General features: G+C 45.8%; 1 long non-coding RNA gene across 1 annotated transcript in view; it reads right to left on the bottom strand.

Moving 5' to 3' along the window:
• LOC139277968 (uncharacterized) overlaps positions 1-25,517 on the bottom strand; it is a 204,118-nt gene that overhangs the window by 66,337 nt on the left and 112,264 nt on the right. The window contains exon 2 of the long non-coding RNA XR_011596199.1: positions 21,149-21,309. This is a non-coding gene — a long non-coding RNA (uncharacterized lncRNA). The remainder of the gene's footprint in view (positions 1-21,148; positions 21,310-25,517) is intronic.

Below are 25,517 nucleotides of genomic sequence, written 5' to 3'. Positions count from 1 at the left end.
GCGTTGCAAGTCGGAGGTGCAATCTTTTGGATGAGATATTAAACCCTCTCAGGTAGATGTAAATGATCCCATGGCACTAATTTGAGGAAATGTAGGGAAGCTCTTCCCAATGTCCTGGTCAACATTTAGCACCGAATAGAATCATAGAATGGCTCTCACACAGAAGGAAGCCATTCGGCCTGTCGAGGCCGTGCCGGCTCTCTGCAAGAGCACTTCAGCTAGTCACTTCAGATAATTTTGGGGGTAATGAAGGGAATTAAGGGATATGGGGATAGTGAGGGAAGGTGGAGTTGAGATAGAAGATCAGGCATGGTCTTGTTGAATGGCAGAGCAGGCTCAAAGGGCCGAATGCCCTACTCCAGCTCCTATTCCATATGTTCCTCATTCCTCTACCCCGCCTTTAACCCATAGGCGAGCAATTTTTTATCCTTCAAGTACTTATCCAATTCCCTTTTGAAAACCATGATTGTATCTGCATCCACCACCCTTTCAGGCAGTGCATTCTACCTCAGCCTCAATTTATCTACCCTCCACCGCCTCCCCCCCACTCCCCCGCCACCTCTACTGGGTCTACCGCTGGCTACCTGTTCCCCACCCACTACATACAAATGGAGACTGGAGGAGGAGGTGGGGAACTCACTCCGAAGATATTCCTAGTGTCCAATAATGAACTTTGAACCCCGACCCAAGAAACTGGATCTGGGTTACGGTAGTGAGGGAGGGACAGGTGGACATAAGTCCTACCTAACCTGAACATCCCCACAGGGAAAGAAAATCCAGTGTAGCAAGTCCTTCAACATCTGGAAAGGTGGGTTCATATTTTGGGCAGAACTGTTATCTGATTAAGGGTCATTATCTGACAGGTTAACCTGTGTTTACTCTCTGCAGATGCTTCTAACATACCCCTGGTCTTACCAGCAGTAGTGTGAACGTATTAATGAACTTCCGTAACAAAGTGGCAAGTTTGTATTCATTGTAATTGTACTCATTGTAACACCTTTGTAGGACAGGTCAGAAATGTCATCTATCAGGTGAATCATTTAACTAACATCTTTGAATATATTTCAGGTGGAGATAGACAGATTTTTGAACTATAAGGGAGTCAAGGGTTATGGAGAGCGGGCAGGCAAGTGGAGTTGAGGCCAGGATCAGATCAGCCATGATCTTATTAAATGGTGGAACAGGCTTGAGAGCCAAATGGCCTACTCCTGCTCCTATTTCTTATGTTCTTATGTTCACTAAAAAAAAACTATTATCTGGTCTTTATCTCATTGCTGTTTGTGGTAACGTGCTGTGCTCAAATTGGCTGCCGCGTTTCCTACACTACGATAGTGAACACACTTCAAAAGTACTTCATTGGCTGCAAAATGCTTTGGGGTGTCCAAGAATTAAAATAGGGAATTCAGAAGGAACTTCTTTACCCAAAGAGTAATGAGAATGTGGAACTCGCTACCACAGGAAGTAGTTGAAGCGAATAGTATAGATGTATTTGCATGGAGGTTAGCTAGACAAGCATATGGGGAGAAGAGAATAGAGGGTTTTGCTAGTAGAGTTAGAGAGGAAAGAGGGAAGGAGGCTCAAGTGGAGCATAAACACAGACAGGGACTGTTTGGGCTAAATGGCTTGTTTCTCTGCTGTATATCCTTTGTAAGTCCTGAGGTAGTGAAAGGCGCTATAGAAATGCAAGTTATTTCTTACCGTGATGAATATCTGAATGTCTATAATAGAATTTTTGATGCTACTGCTGCAGAACAAAAAAGATGACTGGATCGCGACTGGTCCAATGGCCACTTACCTAATTATTTCTTAGTATTTCAATGCAGTGTTTGTTGTGCAAAAGTCTTAAATACCTTAAAGTCTCCCAGTTCTGTTGCAGCAAGAATTCTTTCTGTCTGAGGGCTCAATTTTGCCCAAAGCCGTTTTTTGGCGTAATGCCAGATTTACGCCCGTTTTTCTAGGCCACAACTGCTCCAAAAATAAAGGTGCCAAGTTTCCTCACTCTATTTTTTTTTTAACTTTGCACCGCATAGCCTTAGGGGGGTGGAGCCTAAAGTCTGCGCCAAAAAAAATGATGCCACCCCTACTGCGCATGCGCGGAAAAAAAAGGCCGTTTTTGACGTGATTCCTATGGTCGCGCATATACACCATAGCTCCCGGTCTGCAATCGGTAATTTTTAAAGAGCCAGTTGTGTGTGTGAAAACATTCATTATCATTGGAAAAATCGGGGCTGCAACACAAGATGCAATGCGGCGCAAGGACCAAGAATTCCTTACAGGATGAAGTGCAGGCACTGGTTACTGTGATTGAGGGCAGATAGCACGAGCTGGACACCAGAAGAGGTCACATAAAAGTTCCACACAAAGAAATGAAGAAACGCTGGAACCAACTTGCAGAAGATTACTGGGCAATGGTGACCACCCCGAGGTCTGGAGGCCAGTGCAAAAAGAAGTGGCACGACCTTGGACTGTGGAATTGCAATTATAAATGTGACCATCTGTATATGTCTCACCCAGCAGAAAAGTTATATTTTCCTCTTTGCAGAGGAAAGTGGCACACAACAAAAGGGAAAGAACTCGAACAGGAGAAGGCCCAGCAAATCTGCACCCACTGACACCCTTGGAAGAGAGGGTCGCTGCTTTGATGGGTCCTGCCTGGAGAAAAACAACCACCACTGCACAAGCTGGGCCCATACTCGAGGGAGAGGGTAAGTCCTGAAAATTCCACAGTCTGGCTTTGCTAAATGATAAGTACTGCGCAGGCTAGCCATGCTTCAGTTCATGGGGCTGTCTCCGTCAGCTATGCTTCGATTGATGCAATGTGCTATCATTCATTGTGGTCCTTCAAATCGGCCTGCTGCCTGCACTGTGTGAGCCTACTCATGCCACCCACCCTGCCCCCTCCTCTGCTGCCAACCGTTTGTCTGTTCTGTTATATTTTGCAGAACTTGAGGCCAACCCTGACAATGCAGAAGAAGATTCAGACGAAGACGAGCCTGAAGAGGAGCATATCTTCCAATCCCACCTTCCAGACCAAGAGCATGGGGGTGAGGGGGAGGGTGAGGTGATGGTGAAGTCCCCACTGTTGTACTCACCTTGGAGGAGGTGCAGGTGCTGCCCATTGAGGTGCCAGCCCCTTCCCTGAGTAATGCTTTGAGTGTTGGTGGGACATTCCATAGTTCCCTACCGTCCAAGGCTGGGAATTCCAGTGAAGTGCAGTGAGGCACACCCAAACTGCGGGTCTCAGTGGGATGCAGCGAGCCACACCCAGCGTGAGGAGGAGAAGGAGAGCTCGACCACGCTCTCTTGAGGTGCAGGATCTAACAGATGTGTTTCACATGATGGCAATGAGTGTGGAGAGCAATGACATTACCCGATCGCTCCTGGACACCATCAGTGGGGTGGGTGATGAGATATCGGGACTGTCGGGAGAAGTAACAGCACTCTCAGGAGAAATGGGACGCTGTCCGGGAACATGAGGGAAGGAATATCGCAGATAGCTGATGCACTGTCAGTGACCATGAGTGAGAGAATGATGCAGGTAGTTCAAACTGTCAGTGAACATGAGAGAAGGAATGTTGCAGGTAGTTGCCACTTTTGCGCAACATTTGGGAGGGCATGTCACAGGTAGCTGAGACACTGTTGGCGAACATGAGGGGGAAATGTTGGAGGTAGTTGAAATATCGTCAGGGCACATGAGGGCAGGAATGTTGGAGGCAGCTGCTGCAATAAGGGAACAAGCCCAGACCCTGCGCCCATTGACAGAATCAATTGACACTCCCACCCCAATCCCCAGACCAGCCACATTACTCGAGATGTTCAAAAAAATAAGCTTGGTACCAACCCGAGAAATACTGTGCCACCACCTGCTGGCAGGGGTGGTGGAGTTATCAAGACCAAGCACAGCGGGCGGTCTTAGAATAAGGTGGAGGAGAGATGGGTGCAGCCTTTTCTGCTGTTGTTGTTATTATTGCTGTTACTGTTGTAACCGTTCTCAAATTAAAAGTTTATTGAAATTATGTAAATTTACAAGTTTAAAAGTATTTAAGTGATCTTAAATTTTTTAATTGATCTTCGAGTTTGTAAGTGATCTTAAACTTTGTAACTGATCTTAAGTGAAAACTTTAAAGTTTTATTTAAATGTTTATTAAAATTAAGTTAAGTATAAACAAATGTTTGTGAAACTTTTGAATAAAATATATTATAAATTATAACTGAATCATTTACATTATTTGTTCCATTATTAAACACAACTTTTTGAAGTAAACAAGACTCATTTCCATTATTTATTCCATTAACACAACATAACATTATGGAACAGGTCCAAACAGTAAACATTGTCCATGTGGAATAGTTGCTGCTGAGCCTTGAGGCAGCAAAGCGTTCACGGATAAATTGCTGGCGCACAGCTCGAGCAATTGTTAAAGGGGCATTACGGCTCGCCCTCCTCCGTCGTCGTGCCCCAGGTTCAGGTAGTTGCATGGCTTCCTCGTCCTCCTCCTCCTCCTCCTTCTTGTCATCTGCGTCTTCCTCATCACCATCAGCAACTCTCACCTCAGGTGGTTCTTCTACTACCAACTGTAGCTGCCCCGTGATGGATGAATTATGCAGATGCAGCACACAACAGTGAACTGACCGAAAATCTCAGGTGAATATTGCAAGTAGCCTCCAGAATGGTCCAGGCACCGGAAGCGCTGTTTCAAGACGCCAATGGTCCTCTTTATGATGCTGTGAGTCACAATGTGTGACATGTTGTATTCCCAGTCACCTTCCATCCGGGTTACGTGTAAGGGTGTCATGAACCAGGTGGCGAAACCGTACTCTTTGTCTCCCAGTAGCCAGCTCTGCCCTTCTGGCTGCTGCTGAAGCATGACAGATATAACGCTCTTTCATAGGATGAACGCACCATTGGTACACCCAGGGTATTTTGCATCAACTGACATGATGCGATGCATGTCATCACTCACGAGCTGCACATTAATGGAGTAGAAGCCTGTAAATCTCGGAATCCTCCAAAGGTTCTCACAAGGCGATGTGGGTACAATCAGTGCAGCCCTGTATCTTTGGGAAGCCAGCAATCCTGGAGAAGCCCACAGCCTTGTCACGCATTGCCTGGACGGTCATGGGGAACTTTATGTAGTCATTCCTTTGGGCATATAGTGCAGCAGTCACCTGCCAAATGCAGACATGTGATATATGTTGAGAAATGGCACACACATCCCTAGTTGTAGTTTGGAACGATCCAGCTGCATAGAATGAAAGTGCAGCTGTAACCTTCACTTCAACTGGCAAAGCAGTCCTCCTGATGCTTCTAGGTTGCAGCTCTGCTTTTATTAACTCACAGATCTCAGTTACAACTTATTTGCAGAAACACAGCCTTCTGACCAGTTGGCATCACTCAGGTGCAAGTATGAACGTCTGTCTTGATATACCCAAGGTGGGTAAAGCCTCCTGCCCATCATCCTATATGCTCTGAGCTTCCTCATGTGATGACGTTGAATCAATTGTCTCCTCCGCAGCACCATCATGCAAAAGACTTGCACAAGGTGTGGCATTGTCAGTATTGCCCCCATGCTTAAATTTACCTTTGCAAGAAGCTCAAAATGGCAGGCAGGCAAGACAAGGATCTTTGTTCTCTCTCCCCACAAGATCTGTATGGATCACACCCAGGTCTGAGCAGTGATCGGGAACCCCCGCCCTCACTCTTCCCCCCAACCCCTCGGGCTACATTTGATGTGTAATGCAGACTTCTGATGCCTTCCGTATGCCTTCCATAGGCTCCCACTCACCCGGGCTTGATTTGATAGTGCAGGCTTCTGATGCCATCCATGTGCCTTCCACAGCTCCCACCACAGACCCCGGTCTTCTTTTGCAACCGAGCTCCTTTGTCCAGGCGCGGGACGGATTCTGCCGGCTGACGCTCCGACCCTCGAGCCCTGTTCGGTGATGTCGTGTCAGTTGAAAAATAATGAAAACATACAGAATTCCATCAAACTTCCATTTACTGCATTATAAGGTAAAAAAAAAATAATCTCTGTTATGCATATTTAAGTGTTCTGTTTGGACTCCCTCCAAAACTTCGCTGAAAAACAATGGCGTATTTCTCCGCCGATTTATCAATGTGCGCTGCTTTTTCTTAACTCACCAGAAGGATTTTCGGGAATGGTCAGATACGCCATGCTAGGAGACATTTTTTGAGGGCAAACTTCCATAATTGACAAAAACTGCCGCAGACATTGGGTTATGAGGCAAAAAAAAACTAGCCTAAAAAAATCGTAATTAACTGAGTTACGCTGGTGCACAGTCCTTGGGGAAACTTTAATTTTTTAACTTACGCCAAAAAAAAGCGCAAACCACTGGGAAAAATTGAGCCTAATGCTTTGGTTTAATATTGCATATTAAGGAGCCGAGCAGCTTTTGAATAGCTCCAAAATGATTGGTTGATGTGCACTGGTGAATCATAACTTTGTTTTATTCAAATACGTGCAGTGGCATCTGTTGTATTGCAACATTGAAGGTTTACGCACTTCTGCTCTCTCAATGTGACCGCAATAAGGCGATGCACGCACACAACTCCATTAATTGCTATTTAATTTTAATTTGCGGTGCAATGTTTTTGTCGAGCTGCAGTTAAAAAATATTAAATTGCCTTTCAGCATCCATTTATAGCCATTGAAAGCAGGCAGATTACAAACACCTCCAGTGATACTTTATCTCGCTTAGCACATCAGATTCAAGCAACTTTTTATCTACGTGAGGCTTGAGGGACCTAAACACGACTGTAATTAAATAAGATAAATTATTCTTACCCTTGTTTACCATTGTAAAACTGAAGCAATATGTTTTTTTTTAAATTAAATGTGACGCTCTTTGGTTTTGGAAACCATTCCAAAAATGTTTGAATGTAATAAGATAATAAAGATAAATTATTTTCTTTGGAAGTGTAAAAACTGTAATTAAGCTTAAGCCGGATATTTTCTAATGGGATATATTTCTTTGATATATCCTTATCCTTCTTAAACACATTCCACTGTTCCGACAAATAACAATGTCTCAATATAAAATAATGCTGGGATTTTTAATGGTCATTCTTTTAGTTTCGGGTGAGACGGCATCGTTTTAAGTATGTGTTTCTTGGGGCTCCACATCACACACCACCCATATCTGACATGGTGGATCAGGTGGCCAACTATAGCGAACATGGCTTGCCCAGACAATTCTCTGAAGTGGACAAGCTGGCTAAGGTTTTCCATCTTCTCCTCTAGCCAGCTGGTGATTGTCCTGACGTTTAATGGGGGTGGGTGGGGCGGAGGGGGACAAAAAGTGAAGAGGTCACCGCAGAAGTGAAAACCGTTGCCCACTGTCTTTCATCATGTTATCTATGTAAACCTGTAAATAACCACCAGAGGGCTCATCCCCTGGAGTTCCAAGGGATCCAACAATCCCTTGGGAGCATCTGTACTTAAGGAGGCCTCACAGGCTGGACAGGCACTCTGGAGACCTGTAATAAAAGACTACGGTCACACTTTACTTTGAGCTCACTGTATCTGGTCAGACTCTTCATTCATACATAACAACTGGCAATGAGATACAGCTGACGAACCCAACGATGTAGAGAACAGTGGGCAGCCTGGAGAAATTTTCAGAGGAAGATGATCGGGAAACCTTCGTGGAGCGACTCAACCAATACTTCGTGGCCAATGAGCTGGAAGGAGAAGCGAACGCTGCCAAATGAAGAGCGATTCTCCTCACCGTTTGCGGGGCACCAATGTATGGCCTCTTGAAAAACCTGCTTGCTCCAGCGAAACCCACAGAGAAATTGTATGATGATTTGTGCACACTGGTCCGGGAGCATCTGAACCCAAAGGAAAGCATTCTGATGGCGAGGTACTGGTTCTACATGTACATAAGATCTGAAGGCCAGGAAGTGGTGAGCTATGTCGCCGAGCTAAGGCGCCTTGCAGGACATTGCGAATTTGAAGGACATTTGGAACACATGCTCAGGGACTTCTTTTTACTTGGCATTGGCTATGAAGTGATACTTCACAAACTTTTGACTGTAGAAACCCCAACCTTGAGTAAAGCCATAGTAATAGCCCAGGCGTTCATTGCCCCCAGTGAAAATACCAAGCAAATCTCTCAGCAAACAAGTGCTGCTGCAAGTACTGTGAACAAAGTAACGTTGTTTTTGAATCATAACGTACAGGGCAGGCCTCACATGCCTGCAGCTGCACATCCGCATATGTCTCAGAGTCCACCATCAAGGGTGATGAATGCTAGGCCATTATCACCTTGTTGGTGCTGCGGGGGTGATCATCGTTTCCATTCATGCTGCTTCAAAGGATACGTTTGCAAGGGCTGTGGAACAATGGGACATCTCCAACATGTGCGCAGGCGAGCTGCAAATCCTGATAATCCTGCAAACCACCATGTTGCAGAGGAGGACAGATCCAGGGCGGACCATGATGAACCAAAGCCTCAGACCGAGGAGGCAGAAGTATATGGGGTGCACACATTAACCAAAAAAGATTGCCCGATAATCCTGAAGGTTGAATTAAATGGACTCCCAGAGTCAATGGAGCTGGACACGGGTGCGAGCAAGTCTATTATGAGCAAAAAGACTTTCGATAAATTGTGGTGCAGCAAGGCCTCAAGGCCAGTCCTGACTCATATTCGCACCAAACTGAGAACTTACACAAAGGAACTGATTCCTGTAATCGGCAGTGCTACCGTAAAGGTCTCCTACGATGGAGCGGTGCACAAGCTACCACTCTGGGTGGTACCAGGCGATAGCCCCATGCTGCTCAGCAGCAGCTGACTGGGGAAGATGCGCTGGAACTGGGATGACGTCCGAGCGCTCTCGTCCATCGATGACACTTTGTGTGCCCAGGTCTTAAACAAGTTCCCCTCGCTATTCAAACCAGGCATCGGGAAATTCCAAGGAGCAAAAGTGCAGATACACCTAATTCCGGGAGCGCGACCCATCCATCACAAGGCGAGAGCAGTACCATACATGATGAGAGAGAGGGTGGAGATCGAGCTGGGCCGATTGCAACGAGAGTGCATCATTTTGCCAATCGAATTCAACGAGTGGGCCAGTCTGATTGTTCCAGTCCTCAAGGGAGATGGCAACCTCAGAATCTCTGGCGATTACAAAGTAACTCTCAATTGTTTCTCCCTGCAGGATACCCACTACTAAAAGCAGATGACCATTTTGCGATGCTGGCGGAAGGAAAGACGTTCACGAAGCTAGACTTGACCTCGGCCTATATGACACAGAAGCTGGACAAATCATCGAAGGGCCTCACCTGCATCAACACGCACAAAGACCTCTTCATTTACAACAATGCCCATTTGGGATTCGATCAGCCACGGCGATATTCCAGAGAAACATGGAAAGCTTACTGAAGTCGGTCCCGCGTGGTCTTCCAGGATGACATCTTGGTTACAGTTCGGGACACAGTTGAACATCTGCAGGAGGAGGTTCTTAGTCGGCTCAGGTTAAAATGCTTGAAGTGCGATTTCCTGGTGCCTGAAGTGGAGTTCCTGGGGAGAAGAATCACGGTGGATGGCATCAGGCCCACCGATTCGAAGACGGAGGCAATCGAGAACGCACCGAGGCCACAGAACGTGATGGAGCTGCGGTCGTTTCTAGGACTCCTGAACTACTTTGGTAACTTCTTCCCGGGTCTCAGCACACTGTTAGAACCACTGCACGCCTTACTCCGTAAAGGAGATGAATGGGTACGGGGCAAAAGCCAAGAAAATGCCTTTGTAAAAGCTAGAAAACTGTTATGCTCAAACAAATTGCTTGTGTTGTATGATCCATGCAAGCGTTTGGTACTAGCATGTGATGTGTCGTCATACGGTGTCGGGTGTGTATTGCAACAAGCTAATGAATCGGGGAAATTGCAACCGGTTGTTTATGCATCCAGAAGTCTGTCTTAGACTGAGAGGGCCTACAGCATGATTGAAAAAGAAGCATTAGTGTGTGTTTATGGGGTAAAAAAAAATGCATCAATATCTGTTTGGGCTCAAATTTGAATTGGAAACTGACCATAAGCCACTGATACCTTTTCTGAAAGTAAGGGGATAAATAGAAAGGCATCGGCCCGCATCCAGAGATGGGCGCTCATGTTGTCCGCATACAACTACGCCATCTGCCACAGGCCAGGCACAGAAAACTGTGCCGATGCTCTCAGTAGGCTGCCATTTCCCCCCATGGGGGTGGAAATGGCACAGCCCGCAGAGTTAGTCATGATAATGGAAGCATTCGATAGTGAGCAACCACCCGTTACCGCCTGACAGATTAGAACCTAGATGAGCCAGGACCCCCTACTGTCCTGAGTAAAAAACTATGTGCTTCACGGGAGCTGGTTCAGTGTCCCATTAGAAATGCAGGAAGAGATAAAGCCGTACCAGCGGCGCAAAGATGAAATGTCGAAACAGGCCTTCTGTGGGGCAATCGGGTAGTGGTACCCAAAAAGGGCAGGGACACTTTCAATAGTGATCGCCACAGTAGTCACCATACCAGGCAGCCCAGCAAGGCCAGCTGCACAGCAGCCCAGCGAGGGCCCAACAAACGACTTACCAAAACCAGCATTTGTACCGAGATGATCAACCAGGGAAAGAAAGGCCCCAGATTGACTCATGTTGTAAATAGTTACATAATTTACTTTGGGAGGGGGGGGGAGTATTGTTATATATGTAAACCTGTAAATACCTTCTGTAACCACCAGATGGCTCAACCCCTGGAGTCCCAAAGGATCCCACAAAGGTACTTAAGGATGCCTCACAGGCTGGAGAGGCACTCTGGAGAACTGTAATAAAAGACTAAGGTCACACTTTATTTTGAACTCACAGTATCTGGTCAGACTCTTTATTCATACATAACACATAGTATCATAGAATTAGAGAATTTTGCAGCACAGAAAGAGGCCATTCAACATATCGTGTCTGTGACGGTCAAAAAAAAGCTATCCAACTTAATCCCACTTTCCAGCTCTTGGTCCATAGCCTTGTACGTTATGGCACTTCAAGTGAATATCCAAATCGTTTTTAAATGTGATGAGGTTTTCTGCCTCCACCACCCTTTCAGGCAGTAACTTCCAGACTCTCCCACCACCTTCTGGGTGAATAGAAATCTCCTCAACCCCTCTCTAATCCTTTTACCAATTACATTAAAGTTATGCCCCCTAGTTGTTGACCCCTCCGCTAAGGGAAACAGGTCCTTCCTAGCCACTCTATCTAGGCCCCTCATAATTGTATCCACCTCAGTCAAGTCACTCCTCAGCCACTTCAGTTCCAAATAAAACAAACCCAGTCCATCCAATATTTCCTCAAAGCTAAAATTTTCCAGTCCTGTCAACATCCTCGTAAATTGCCTCTGTATCCTCTCTCATGCAATGACATATTTCCTGTAATATGGTGGAGAACTGTACGCAGTACTCTAGCTGTGGCCCAACTAGTGTTTTATACAGATCTAGCATAACTTCACTGCTGTTATATTCTATGCCTCAGTTAATAAACAAAAGTATCCCGTATGCCTTCTTAACCACCATATCTACTTGTCCTGCTACCTTCAGGGATACATGGGCATGTACTCCAAGGGCCCTCTGTTCCTCTACATTTCTCAGTATCCTACCATTTATTGGGCCTGAAATCCCGGTTCTGGGCTTCCCGTGGGCGCTCGCCTGAAAATAAGAAAAAAGATCCACACCTACCTTTTGCTCCTGCGCCCTCCAGTGATTCCATTCTGAGGCCTTCTCTGTTGCTTAAGAGCCGGCTTCAGAGCGCCCTGAGAGAGGCTTCCCCGGGGGAAAAAAATTGCCACAAAAAATACAAAAAACATTCCCAATATCTTGCTCTCCCTACATAAAGATCAATCGCAAAAATAAAATAAAAACAATCATACTTCATGCAGTCATTCCTTCCCTCACCGCTGCCGGGACAGCTCTGACTGCCTTGTTTTTCAGGCGGGTTGGCGACAGGGCGCTACTAGGTCACCACAACACAAATTTCGAGATCGGGATTGTTATGTATGAATAAAGAGTCTGCCTGGATGCTGTGAGCTCAAAGTGAAGTGTGACCGTAGTCTTTTATTGCAGGTCTCCAGAGTGCCTCTCCAACCTGTGAAGCCTCCTTAAGTACCTGTGCTCCCAAGGGATTATGGGATCCCTTGGGACTCCAGGGGATGAGCCCTCTGGTGGTTGTTCAAAGTATATACAAGTTTATATATATAACAACACTCCCCCTCCAAAGTTAACAGTGCAACTATTTACAAGGTGAGACGATCTGGGGCCCTTCTTTGCCTGGTTGATCGTCTCGGTGCAGATGCTGGTATTGGTGAACCATCTGTTGGGCCCTTGCTGGGCTGCTGTGCAACTGGACTTGCTGGGCTGCTGCGGGTGATGGGTTCTGCTTTGTGGTCAACCATGGTGCCGGTTGCCACTTGTGTGTTGGGGGATCAAAAAAGGTAGGGTCGAAGGTGGATTGCTCAGAATATCCGTGAATCTGAGTTTGATTTGGTCCAAGTGTTTCTGGTGAATGAGTCGATTTGAATTTTTGACCCAAAACACCCTGTTCCCCTCTTTGGCCACGACAGTGGTAGGAAGCCACTTGGGACCTTGTCCATAATTTAATACAAATATAGGCTCATTGATTTCAATCTCGCGTGACACATTTGCGCTATCATGGTATGCACTTTGTTTAAGCCGCCTGCTCTCTACCTGTTCATGTAGATCAGGATGAACTAACAAGAGCCTTGTCTTAAGTGCCCCTTCCATGAGCAGTTCAGCAGGTGGAATCCCAGTGAGCGAGTGGGGTCTCGTGCAGTAACTAAACAGGACTCGGGATAGGCGAGTCTGCAGTGAGCCTTCAGTTACCCTCTTCAAGCCCTGCTTGATAGTTTGCACTGCTCTCTCTGCCTGACCATTGGATGCTGGTTTGAATGGGGCAGATGTGACATATTTGATCCTGTTGCGGGTCATGAATTCTTTGAGCTTGGCACTGGTAAAACATGGCCCATTATTGCTCACAAGGACATCGGGTAGTCCGTGCGTGGCAAACATGGCCCGCAGGCTTTCAGTGGTGGCAGCAGACGTGCTTGCCAACATTATCTCACATTCAATCCATTTGGAGTACGCATCTACAACTACAAGGAACATTTTACCCAAGAACAGGCCTGCTTAGTCGACATGGACCCTAGACCATGGTTTGGAGGGTCAAGACCATAAACTTAGTGGCGCCTCCCTGGGGGCATTGCTTAACTGCGAGCATGTGTTACATCTGTGCATGCAGGACTCTAAGTCTGCAGCGATATCGGGCCACCACATGTGGGACCTGGCTATCGCTTTCATCATTATGATGCCTGGGTGGGTACTGTGAAGGTCACTGATGAAGATGTCTCTGCCCTTCTTGGGAACCACTATCCAATTTCCCCAAAGAAGGCAGGCTGCCTGTATTGACATTTCATCTTTGCACCGCTGGAACGGCTTTATCTCTTCCTGCATTTCCACTGGGACACTGGACCAGCTCCCGTGAAGCACACAGTTTTTAACTAGGCACAGTAAGGGGTCCTGACTCATACAGGTTCTAATCTGTCGGGCTGTGCCGGGTGATTGCTCACTCTCAAATGCTTCCATAACCATGACTAAATCTGCGGGCTGCGCCATTTCCACCCCCGTGGTGGACAATGGCAGCCTACTGAGAGCATCGGCACAGTTTTCTGTGGCGGATGGCATAGTTGTATGCGGACAATGTGAGTGCCCATCTCTGGATGCGGGCAATGCATTAGTATTTATCCCCTTATTCTCGGAAAACAGGGACATCAGTGGCTTATGGTCAGTTTCCAATTCAAATTTTAGCCCAAACAGATATTGAGGCATTTTCTTTACCCCATAAACACACGCTAATGCTTCTTTTTCAACCATGCTGTAGGCTCTCTCAGCCTTAGACAGACTCCTGGATGCATAAGCAACCGGTTGCAATTTCCTAAAATTATTAGCTTGTTGCAATACACACCCGACGACATATGACGACGCATCACATGCTAGTACCAAACGCTTACATGGATCGTACAACACAAGCAATTTTCTTGAGCAGAACAATTTTCTAGTTTTTACAAAGGCATTGTCTTTGCTTTTGCCCCAAACCCATTCGTCTCCTTTACACAGTAAGACATGCAGTGGTTCTAACAGTGTGCTGGGACCTGGTAAGAAGTTACCAAAGTAGTTTAGGAGTCCTAGAAACGACCACAGCTCCTTCATTTTCTGTGTCCTCAGTGCGTTCTCGATTGCCTCCATCTTCGAATCGGTGGGCCTGATGCCATCCGCCGCAATTCTTCTCCCCAGGAACTCCACTTCAGGTGCCAGGAAAACGCACTTCGAGCATTTTAACCTGAGCCCCACTCGGTTGAGTTGACTGAGAACCTCCTCCAGGTTCTGCAGATGCTTGCTTGTGTCCCGACCTGTGACCAAAATGTCATCCTGGAAGACCACGGTGCGCGGGACTGACTTCAGTAAGCCTTCCATGTTTCTCTGGAATATTGCTGCAGCTGATCGAATTCCAAACGGGCATCTGTTATAAATGAAGAGACCTTTGTGCGTGTTGATGCAAGTGAGGGCCTTTGATGATTCCTCCAGCTCCTGTGTCATGTAGGCCGAGGTCAAGTCCAGTTTCGTGAATGTCTTTCCTCCTGCCAGCATAGTGGGTATTGGTAGTGGGTATTGGTCCTGCAGGAAGAAACAATTGATAGTTACTTTGTAATCACCACAGATTCTGAAGGTGCCGTCTACCTTGAGGACAGGAACGATCGGACTAGCCCACTCATTGAATTCGATCGGCGAAATGATGCCCTCTCTTTGCAGCCGGCCCAGCTAGATCTCTACCCTTTCTCTCATCACGTATGATACTGCTCTCGCCTTGTGATGGATGGGTTGCGCCCCCGGAATTAGGTGGATCTGCACTTTTGCTCCTTGGAACTTCCCGACGCCTAGTTCGAACAGCGAAGGGAACTTGTTTAAGACCTGGGCACACAAAGTGTCGTCAGCGGACGAGAGCGCTCGGACGTCGTCCCAGTTCCAGCATCTTAGCTCGGTGACATAATTCGCCACTTCCTGGCCTTCAGACCTTTTGTAGGTGTAGATCCGGTACCTTGCCATCAGAACACTTTCCTTCGGGTTCAGATGGTCCTGGACCAGTGTGCACAAATCATCGTACAATTTCTCTGTGGGTTTCTCTGGAGCAAGCAGGTTTATCTGAGGCCGTACATTGGTGCCCTGCAGACGGTGATTAGAAACACCCTTCATTTGGCAGCATTCGCTTCCCCTTCGAGCTCGTTGGCCACAAAGTATTGGTCGATTCTCTCCATGAAGGTTTCCCAATCATCTGCCCCGAAAATTTCTCCAGGATGCCCACTGTTCTCTGAATCATTGGGTTTCTCATTTGTATCTCGTCGCCAGTTGTTATGTATGAATAAATAATCTGGCTGGACGCTGTGAACTCAAAGTGGAGTGTGACTGTCGTCTTTTATTGCAGGTCTCCAGAGCACCTCTCCAGCCTATGAGGGCTCTTTAAGTACCTATGCTCCCAAGGGATTATGGGATACCTTGGGACTTCAGGGGGTGAGCCCTCTGGTGGCTGTACAATGTATATACAAATTTACATATATAACAGGGATGATAACGGGGGCGTTGCACACCGGCTCGACACTCCCAGGCAGTACTGCTCAGCGCCCCCATAAAACCGGCACCAAATCTCCCTCTGGGATGCTAATAGAGACGCAAGCTGAATGAAAATCTAGCCCTTTGAAGGGCTGGATTTTCACCTTGTTGCCGCCTCTCTTTTCGCCCCGGAGGGGCAGCAATGGTGGTGGTAAGCTCTTCCGGGCGGGCGGCCAGCTTCCACTGCCGGGATTTTCGGTGCCGGTTTCGACAGGGAGCAGTGTAATACCGCCCGGAAGAGACGAGCCAGTGCGCAACGCTCATGGTTGCGACAACGGCTTGATTTTTGGCTCCCGCCCAATCCGTAGCGCTCCATAGAGCGCCCTGCAGGGAACGCCTGTGAAGGTAGGCGGTCCGAGCTGTGACGGCTGCACTGAGGTAAGAAATGTCGACCTCAGGTAAGCGTGATTGTTTTTTATTTTATTTTTATTGCAATTTATGGTGCTGTGGCATGAGTTACTTATTGGGAATGTTTTTGGTATTTGTGATCAGTTTTTTTCCCGCAGGCCTCTCTTAGTGCTCTCTGAGGCCACATGTTTAGCTCGGAATTTTCACTTGCTCAACCGACCGAGCGCTCTGAGAGAGGTGTGCAACGTTTCCCTTAGTGCTTCCCCCCACACTCAGGACCCAGCTGCTGAATTTTGCTGACTGAGACGCAAACTGTTCCTAGGCGCAAACTTTACTGCCCTGCCGCCATTACCGCCCCGAAATAAGCAGAACCAAAAATCCAATCCTTGGAAGTAGACTTTTGGACAGCTGAATGGAGGTAGTAACATGGAACCATTAAGAAACAACTGGATGCAGCAATAGAGGATTATTAAGAGCAAGAGGATAACTAGAGAAATAGTGTGGCCTGCTCGAGATCACAAAGGGAATCTGTGTGTGGAGGCAGAAGATGTGGGTATAATTCTTAATGAATACTTTGCAATTGTTTTCACAAAAGAGAGAGACGATGCAGACTTTGCAATGAGGGAAGAGGAGTGTGAAATATTAAGCGAGATAAATATAGTGAAAGAGGGAGTATTAAGGGGCTTAGCAACTTTGAATGTGGATAAACCCCCAGGCCCAGATGAAATGTATCCCAGGCTGTTAAGAGAAGCAAAAGAGGAAGTAGCAGAGGCTTTGACCATCATTTTTCAATCCTCTCTGGCTGCAGGTGCCAGAGGACTGAAGGACTGCTAATGTTGCACCTTTATTTAAAAAGGGAGAAAGGGATAGACTGAGTAATTACAGGCCAGTCAGCCTAACTTCAGTGGTGGGAAAATTATTGGAAAATATCCTGAGTGACAGGATAAATCTTTATTTGGAAAAACATGGATTAATCAAGGACAGTCAGCATGGTTTTGTTAAGGGAAGTTCATGTCTGACTAATTTGTTTTAATTTTTCGAAGAGGTAAGCAGGCGGGTCGATAATGGCAGTGCTTATGTAGTGTATATGGATTTTAGCAAAGTTTTTGATAAGGTCCTACATGGCAGATGGGTCATGAAAATAAGAGCCCATTGGATCCAGGGCAAAGTGGCAAGTTGGATTCAAAATTGGCTCAGAGGCAGGTAGCAAAGGGTAATGGTTGATGGGTGTTTGTGTGGCTGTATCCAGAGCTCAGTGCTAGGTCTGCTTTTTGTGGTATATATCAATGACTTGGACTTGACTGTTGGGGGTATGATTAAGAAGTTTGCAGATGACACTAAAATAGGCTGTGTAGTTGATAATAAGAACATAAGAACATAAGAAATAGGAACAGGAATAGTCCATATGGCCCCTCCAACCTGCTCCACCATTTAATACGATCATGGCTGATCCGATCATGGACTCAGGTCCACTTTCCTTCCTGCTCCCCATAACCCCTTAATCCCTTATCGGTTAAGAAACTGTCTATTTCTGTCTTAAATTTATTCAATATCCCAGCTTCCACAGCTCTCTGAGGCAAAGAATTCCACAGATTTACAACCCTCAGAGAAGAAATTCCTCCTCATCTGTTTTAAATGGGCGGCCCCTTATTCTAATATTATGCCCCCTAGTTCTAGTCTCCCCCTTCAGTGGAAAGATCCTCTCTGCATTCACCTTGTCAAGCCCCCTCATAATCTTATTCAGTTTGATAAGATCACCTCTCATTCTTCTGAATTCCAATGAGTAGAGGCCCAACCTCCTCACACTTTCTTCATAAGTCAACCCCCTCATCTCCGGAATCAACCAAGTGAATCTTCTCTGAACTGCCTCCAAAGCAAGTATATCCTTTCATAAATATGGAAACCAAAACTGTACACAGTATTCTAGGTATGGCCTCACCAATACCCTGTATAACTATAGCAAAACTTCCCTGCTTTTATACTCCATCCCCTTTGCAATAAAGGCCAAGATTCCATTGGCCTTCCTGATCACTTGCTGTGTCTGCATACTAACATTTGTGTTTCATACACAAGTACCCCCAGGTCCAGCTGTTCTGCAGTACTTTGCAATTTTTCTCCATTTAAATAATAACTTGCTCTTTGATTTTTTTTCTGCCAAAGTGCATGACTTCACACTTGTCAACATCGTACTCCATCGGCCAAATTTTTGCCCACTCACTTAGCCTGTCTATGCCCATTTGCAGATTTTTTGTGTCCTCACATTGTTTTTCCTCCCATCTTTGTATCGTCAGCAAACCTGGCTGCGTTGCACTCAGTCCTTTCTTCTAAATCGTTAATATAGATTGTAAATAGGTGGGGTCCCAGCACTGATCCCTACCTCACCCCACTAATGAAGAAGAAAGCTGCAGACTGCAGGAAGCTATCAATGTACTTGTCAGGTGGGCGGAACAATGGCAAATGGAATTCAAACCGAAGAAGTGTGAGGTAATGCATTTGGGGAGTTCTAACAAGGCAAGGGAATACACATTAAATGGTAGAACACTGAAAAGTGTAGAGGAACATAGGGATCTTGGAGTGCAGGTCCACAGATCCCTGAAGGTGGCAGGCCAGGTAGATAAGGTCGTTAAGAAGGCATACGGAATACTTGCCTTTATTAGTCGCGACATGGAATATAAGAGCGAGGACATTATGCTTCAACTTTATAAAACACTGGTTAGGCCGCAGCTGGAATACTGTGTGCAGTTCTGGTCACCACAATACAGGAACAATGTGATTGCACTGGAAAGGTTGCAGTGGAGATTTACAAGAATGTTGCCTGGACTGGAGAATTTTGGCTATGAGGAAAGATTGGAGATGCTAGGTCTGTTTTCTTTGGAACAGAGGAGGCTGAGGAGAGACCTGATTGAGGTGCTTCAAATTATGAGACGGCTGGATAGAGTGGATAGGAAGGACCTGTTTCCCTTGGCAGAGGGCTCAACAACCAGAGGACATAGAGTTAAAGTAATTGGGGGGATGTTTAGAGTAGATATGAGGAGAAATTCCTTCACCCTGAGGGTGGTGGGGGTCTGAAACTCACTGCCTGAAAGGGTGGTAGAGGCAGAAAGCCTCATCATATTTAAAAAATACTTGGATGTGCACTTAAAGTGCTGTAACCTACAGGGCTATGGATCAAGAGCTGGAAAGTGGTATTAAGCTGGATAACTCTTGGTTGGCCGGCGCGGACACGATAGACCAAACTGTGCTGTGAATTTTTATGATTCTCTGATTCTATTATTATGGTGTTTTAAGATAGGCCAAATAGTTTTGCTCATCTTTAAGTATTTGACGATCTGTATGAAGTCTGATTGGAGGGCCACCTCCATTCCATGAGCTACTTATAGCACAGGAGCAGCCAATCACATCTTCGGATACTGGCCCTCAGTTTGCACCTAGAAGAAAAAGTCTTATATTTATATAGTGCCTTTAACAACATCAGGACATCCCTAGCACTTTACAGACAATGAAGTAGTTTTGAAATGCAGTCACTGTTGTAATTTAGGAAATACGACAGCCAATTTACACACAAATGCCCACAAACAGCAATGTGATAATGACCAGAAAATCTATTTTTTAATGATGCTGATTGAGAGATAAATATTATCCAGGACACCGGGGATAACTCCCCTGCTCTTCTTCGAAATAGTGCCGTGGGATCTTTTACGTCCATCTGTGAGGGCAGATGGTTTACTGCCTCATCTGAAAGACGGCACCTCCCTCAGCACTGCACTGGAGTGTCAGCCTGGATCTTTGATGCTTAAGTCTCTTGTGTGGGACTATGAGCCCACCATCTCTGAGTCAGAAGCAAGTGTGCTACCCACCGATACACCAGAAGTACCAGTATAGGCACATTTAGCCACCAAGGCAGCGAATAGTAGCAAACAGTAGGTTGCCTATGATTGCTTTGGAGTTTGTTGTAAGGAGAATTCTCACATACAGTTTCTTTCTCAGAGACTGAGGATATAGAGACCTCAGGCTCACTTACAGGAGTTTTTTGGCACTGCATTTCACAGACGGGGTTTCAGTTTGAAAAAGCAATATTTTCCGGATCTGGGCATACGATCATTCAGTTGGTAGATTGACAGGTGAGTAGACATAAATATTGTATTAATTTTATTTCATACAGATCATCAATTAATAGTCCATTATTCATGTTCAGAAATGAAAGCAATGTAAACTAGAAAGTAGAGGTTAACAAGCTCCAATTGAGACTACAAGTTAGAGATGGATTATTGGTGATCACAATGGATGAAAACGTCAAGTGTTGATCATTTGCTGCATGATAATAAATCTCCTGAATTCAGTCCTAAAGAGGTTTTACTACTCTGAATTTGTGTCTTCTTGCCCTACTCCCATAGATTAATCATGGAATCACAGAAATTTGCGGCGCAGAAAGGCCTTTCGACCCATCATGTCTGCGCCAGATTAATTGAAAGTAATATTTCGGTCTAACCTCTCTGTATCACTGATTGTCTCATAGAGCTCTACAGGATCACCTCTGTGGCTACAAGCCCAAGTCTCTGTGGACTTCTCTCAAAACTCAGCAACGGACACCAGAGATCAGCCTGGTCGGTCTTCTTTGCACTGCCTACATCACTGGCATGTCTCTCCTGCATCTCAGCAACCAGATTTGGACATAATATTCAAGGTGTAGTCTCAACAGAGCATTGTACACTTTGATCATGACTTCCAGATGGTTGAGAAGATGCGCATCTGTGAACTACATTTGGGAAAATTCTTCACAGATTGCTACATTACAACAGTTGACTACTCTTTAAAAAAAGTGTTACATTGGGTGTGAAGCACTTTGGGACGTCCTGAGGTCATGAAAGGCATTATATAAATACAAGTTCTTTCTTGTTTCCTTTGCAGATAGATTGGAGGTGTACATTCTCGATAACCCTTGCGGGGTTTTCAGCTCAGCCTCAAAAAATGTCATGAAGACTCGTCAATCATCTCTCTTCTGAAGACAGGTCCAATAGAGCACTATTCTCTTGTGCCCCTGGACAGCACCTTACTGTTCCTCATCTGCTTGCTTCACTTACATTTCTTGACTTGTGATGACTGCTCACTCCTCAACCAGACTAGCTAAATACCCAGTATGCTCGGATCTGTGACGATGCTTGTGGAGTGTGTGTCATGACTCGCTGCGAAGTGCCTGGCTCCAGACGACCATTGGTTACCATCACCTCGCCTTCAGAAGACCCTATGGAAAGAGAAAAGGGTAGATGTGTAACGAGAGTTTCAAGGTGGATTTCTTTCTAACAGAGGTAAGATGTTAATTTGTGTGTGCCATTGCACGAGTGCAATGTTTGCCTCCCTGGCCGAGGAGCCTACTAAAATAGAAAAGAGCAGCTAGCTTTACAAAAATATCAGCAAAGGCTGCTCCTCCTTTCCAATGGCTAATCATGCTCCAATTTTGCTCACTTCATAAAATCAGGACTAAGATGCTATAAATAAAGAAAGAAAACTCGCGGTTATGTAGTGCCTTTCATGACCACCGGATGTCTTACAGTGCTTTACAGCCAATGATGTACTTTTGGAGTGTAGTCACTGTTGTATTGTGGGAAACTTGGAAGCCAACTTGCGCACAGCAAGCTCCCACAACAGCAATGTGATAATGAGCAGATAATCTGTTTTTGGTTATGTTGATTGAGGGATAAATATTGGCCAGGACACTCCCCTGCTCTTTTTCAAAATAATGCTATGTGATCTTTTACATCCCAGTGAAACCGGGGCCTTGGTTTAACATCTGAACTGAAAGACAGCACCTCCAACAGTGCAGCACTCCCACAGCACTGCACTGGGAGTGTCAGTCTAGATTAATGTGCTCAAGTGGTACTTGAACCCACAACCTTCCGACACAGAGTCGAGAGTGCTACCTACTGAGCCACAGCTGACACGGAAGAAAAGTTAAAAAGTAACCATACTTTAAAAAATATAATGCCTATTACATTTCAGAGGAGCGCAAACATTTACATTCAAAATCATGCAGGCATGCAAAAATGTCTGGAGAAAATAATGTGTTTCAGAACGTTCTCTTTGTACCCTGAGTGAGGTTTCTGTCAGCAAGTTTAGTGCTGCACTATCAGGGTTGCTCCAGGTAAGGTTGTGGAAAAGCTCTTTGATTGGCATTTTTTATTTTTATTTGCACAAGACCTTCACCTTTTTCTGCTACGTGGCCCTGTAGCCTTTCTTTTCCAGACGATGAACAGCTTGTCAGGGATAAGCCCCCGAGGAGCTTGGAGAGTGCACAGAAATATGAATATAATGATACTTCTCCCAGCCGTCAGTTCTGGATGTCAACATTGGCGGCAGATGTTTATACATTTCTCACCCTCGGGCGCCAGGAACAGTAGAGCTCTGCTGGTTTTATTCCCGATTTTAATTGCTCCACCATTGGTGGCCGTGTCTTCAGCTGCCTGAGCCCTAAGCTTTAGAACTCCCTCTCTATACCTCTCCACCTCTCTCTCCTCCTTTAAGATGCTCCTGAAAGCCTACCTCTTTGGCCAAGCTTTTAGTCATTGACATAATAGCTCCTTATGTGGCTTGCATCAAATTTTGTTTGATAATGCTCCTGTGAAGCACCTTTACTACATTAACGGTGCTACATAAATGGCAAGTTGTTACTGTTGTTGTATATTAGCATAAATTACATGTTACAGATTTATTCCAGCGTATCTTTTACCAAAATTTAAAGTGTAAAAAAGACAAGTTAAATTAAATCAAAAAGCAAAAGACTGAAGATGCTGGAAATCTAAAATAGAAACCTAAAATGCTGGAAACACTCAGCAGGTCAGGCAGCATCTGTGGAGAGAGAAACAGAGTTAAAGCTTCGGGTAGCTCATCCTTCATCAGAACTGGAAAAAGGTTAGAGACGTAACAGGTTTTAAGCAAGTGCACAGGCAGGGAAAGGAGGGAGGGGAGGAAAGAACAAAGGGGAAGGTCTGTGATAGGGTGGAAGGCAGGAGTGATTAAATGACAAAAGGGATGATAGTGGAAGGCAGAATGGGATGGAAACAGAACAAGTAAAGAAAGAAAAGGTGCATCTAGAGGAGGTGTAAATGGCAACAGCAGAACCAGGAGCATCCCCGCTTCCGAAATATGGAAGCGAAGGTTATAGTCTGAAATTATTGAAATTACAGCTGAATCTGGAAGGTTTTAAATTGCCTAATCAAAAGATAAGGTGCTGTTCCTCCACCTCCACCAGAAACCTGAAGCTTTAACTCTGTTTCTCTCTCCACAAATGCTGCCTGACCTGCTGAGCATTTCCAGCATTTTCTGTTGTCGTTGAATTAGATGTTCGATTCGATGTGAATTCGCTATTGATGTCTATGCACACTTCAATGTGTGATGCATAAGCCCTCCTGTTGATTCTCTCGCTGTCTTGTTGTCCTCTTCCCCCAAAAAATTATCTTTTTTTTTCTGCTGAACTCTTTTATTTTTTCTATTATCACACCGGGTCAAATCTCTGTTTAATCTTTCTTTTGAATTCAGCGGAGTAAAACCATTCGATCAGATGCATTTATTTTATTTAATTTATGTTTATTTTTTGTCAACATAAAGGATGTTAATATTGGAAACACTTCCCGTTTCAGGAACCCAGAACCCTGACATTCCCAGTTCAGGTACAGCACAGGGAAAACTGAGTGTACCATCTCTGCCCCAGCAATGTGCCCAGCCTCAACTGAAATGTATTTGCTTCATGGCTTCTTTGCTTAAGAATTCATAGTAACACATTGATATTAAGAACTAGTTGGTTTATTAGAAAAGGTTTAACAATCACACTACACATTACCAGTTCATCCCACCAGGCTCACAACCACCTGCCTCATCGTGGATCCTCCGAGCTCAGCTGGGGTTTTATTGAGTCTTGTGAACATCACGTGACTGGCTAAGCCACTCCCAACTCAACAGCTCTACAACTATTTTCTGTAGCAACAATCAAGTGCCCCCTGATTAAAGGGGGGGTCGCATTCCAAGAACTTTTCAAGTGCCCCTTTGTTTTTGAGGGCACCAAAAACACAAATTATACAAATGCCCCTGGCTAAAAGGGGGAGTCACTAAAACTGACAAACATAAACAAATTAAACTTTAGATGTGGTTCAAATTAAAATTTGGTTGCCGGGGGTGACGATGCTCTCCAGTCCCTCCAGCGCCCACCTCTCGCGGAAGGCCGCGAGCGTACCGGTGGACACTGCATTCTCCATCGCCAGGGACACCCTGGCTCGGATGTAACTGTGGAAGAGAGGCAGATAGTCGGGCTGAACGACCCCCTCGACCGCCTGCTGCCTGGATCGGGTGATGGCCCTCTTGGCCGTGTGCCCAGGAGCAGTCCTACGAGGTGGCCTTCCGACCTGCCTGCTCCCCTCTGCAAAGGGTGCCCAAAGATCAGGAGTGTGGTACTGAAGTGCAACCAGAATTTGAGGAACAGTCCCTTCAGATATTAGAAGAGGGGCTGCAACCTCACACATTGAACATACACATGGAACACGGACTCCTCTAGACCGCAGAAATTACAGGTGGCCTGGCAGCTCATGAACCGACTTAAAAATTTATTGCATGGGACTGCTGCATCAACAGCTGTACAACACTTTTGTTGAGAACAAAAATAAACATTAAATCAAGTGCCCCCTGATTAAAGGGTGGGGGGGGAACAGACACTCCAAACAGTTTTCAATTGCCCTTTTTTTTTTTTTTTTGTTTTTTTGGACACTAAAACCATAAATTATACAAGTGCCCCCTGGCTAAAAGGGGAGGGGAACACTAAAACCTGGTACAGTAAACAAATTAAACTTTAAAACATATAAAATCAAATTAAAATTTGGTTGCCGGGGGTGATGATGCACTCCAGTCCCTCCGGCGCCCACCTCTCGCGGAAGGCCGCGAGCGTACCGGTGGACACCGCATGCTCTATCTCCAAGGACACCCTGGCCCAGATGTAGGCGCGGAAGAGAGGCAGGCAGTCAGGCTGAACGACCCCCTCGACCGCCCGCTGCCTGGTCCGGCTGATGGCACCCTTGGCCGTGCCCAGGAGCAGTCCTATGAGGAGGCCTTCGGACCTACCCGCTCCCCTCCGCACAGGGTGCCCAAAGATCAGGAGTGTGGGACTGAAGTGCAGCCAGAATTTCAGGAGCAGCCTCTTCAGATAATAAAACAGGGGCTGCAACCTCGTGCACTCAGTAAAAACATGGAACACGGACTCCTCCAGACCGCAGAAATTGCAGGCGGCCTGGGAGTCCGTGAACCGGCTTAAAAATTTATTGCATGGGCCTGCTCCGTCAACAGCTCTACAACTCTTTTGGGGGACAAAATAAACATAAGATCGAGTACCCCCCGATCTGGGGGACACTCCTGACACTTTTAACTGCCCTCTCTTTTTTTATTTTTTTGTTTATTTTTGTGGGTTTTTTT

This window comes from Pristiophorus japonicus, chromosome 1, assembly GCF_044704955.1.
Source record: "Pristiophorus japonicus isolate sPriJap1 chromosome 1, sPriJap1.hap1, whole genome shotgun sequence".
Classification (NCBI taxonomy): domain Eukaryota; kingdom Metazoa; phylum Chordata; class Chondrichthyes; family Pristiophoridae; genus Pristiophorus; species Pristiophorus japonicus.
The sequence above is the reverse complement of the archived record's forward strand: the minus strand, read 5'-3'. Positions and strand labels throughout refer to the sequence as shown.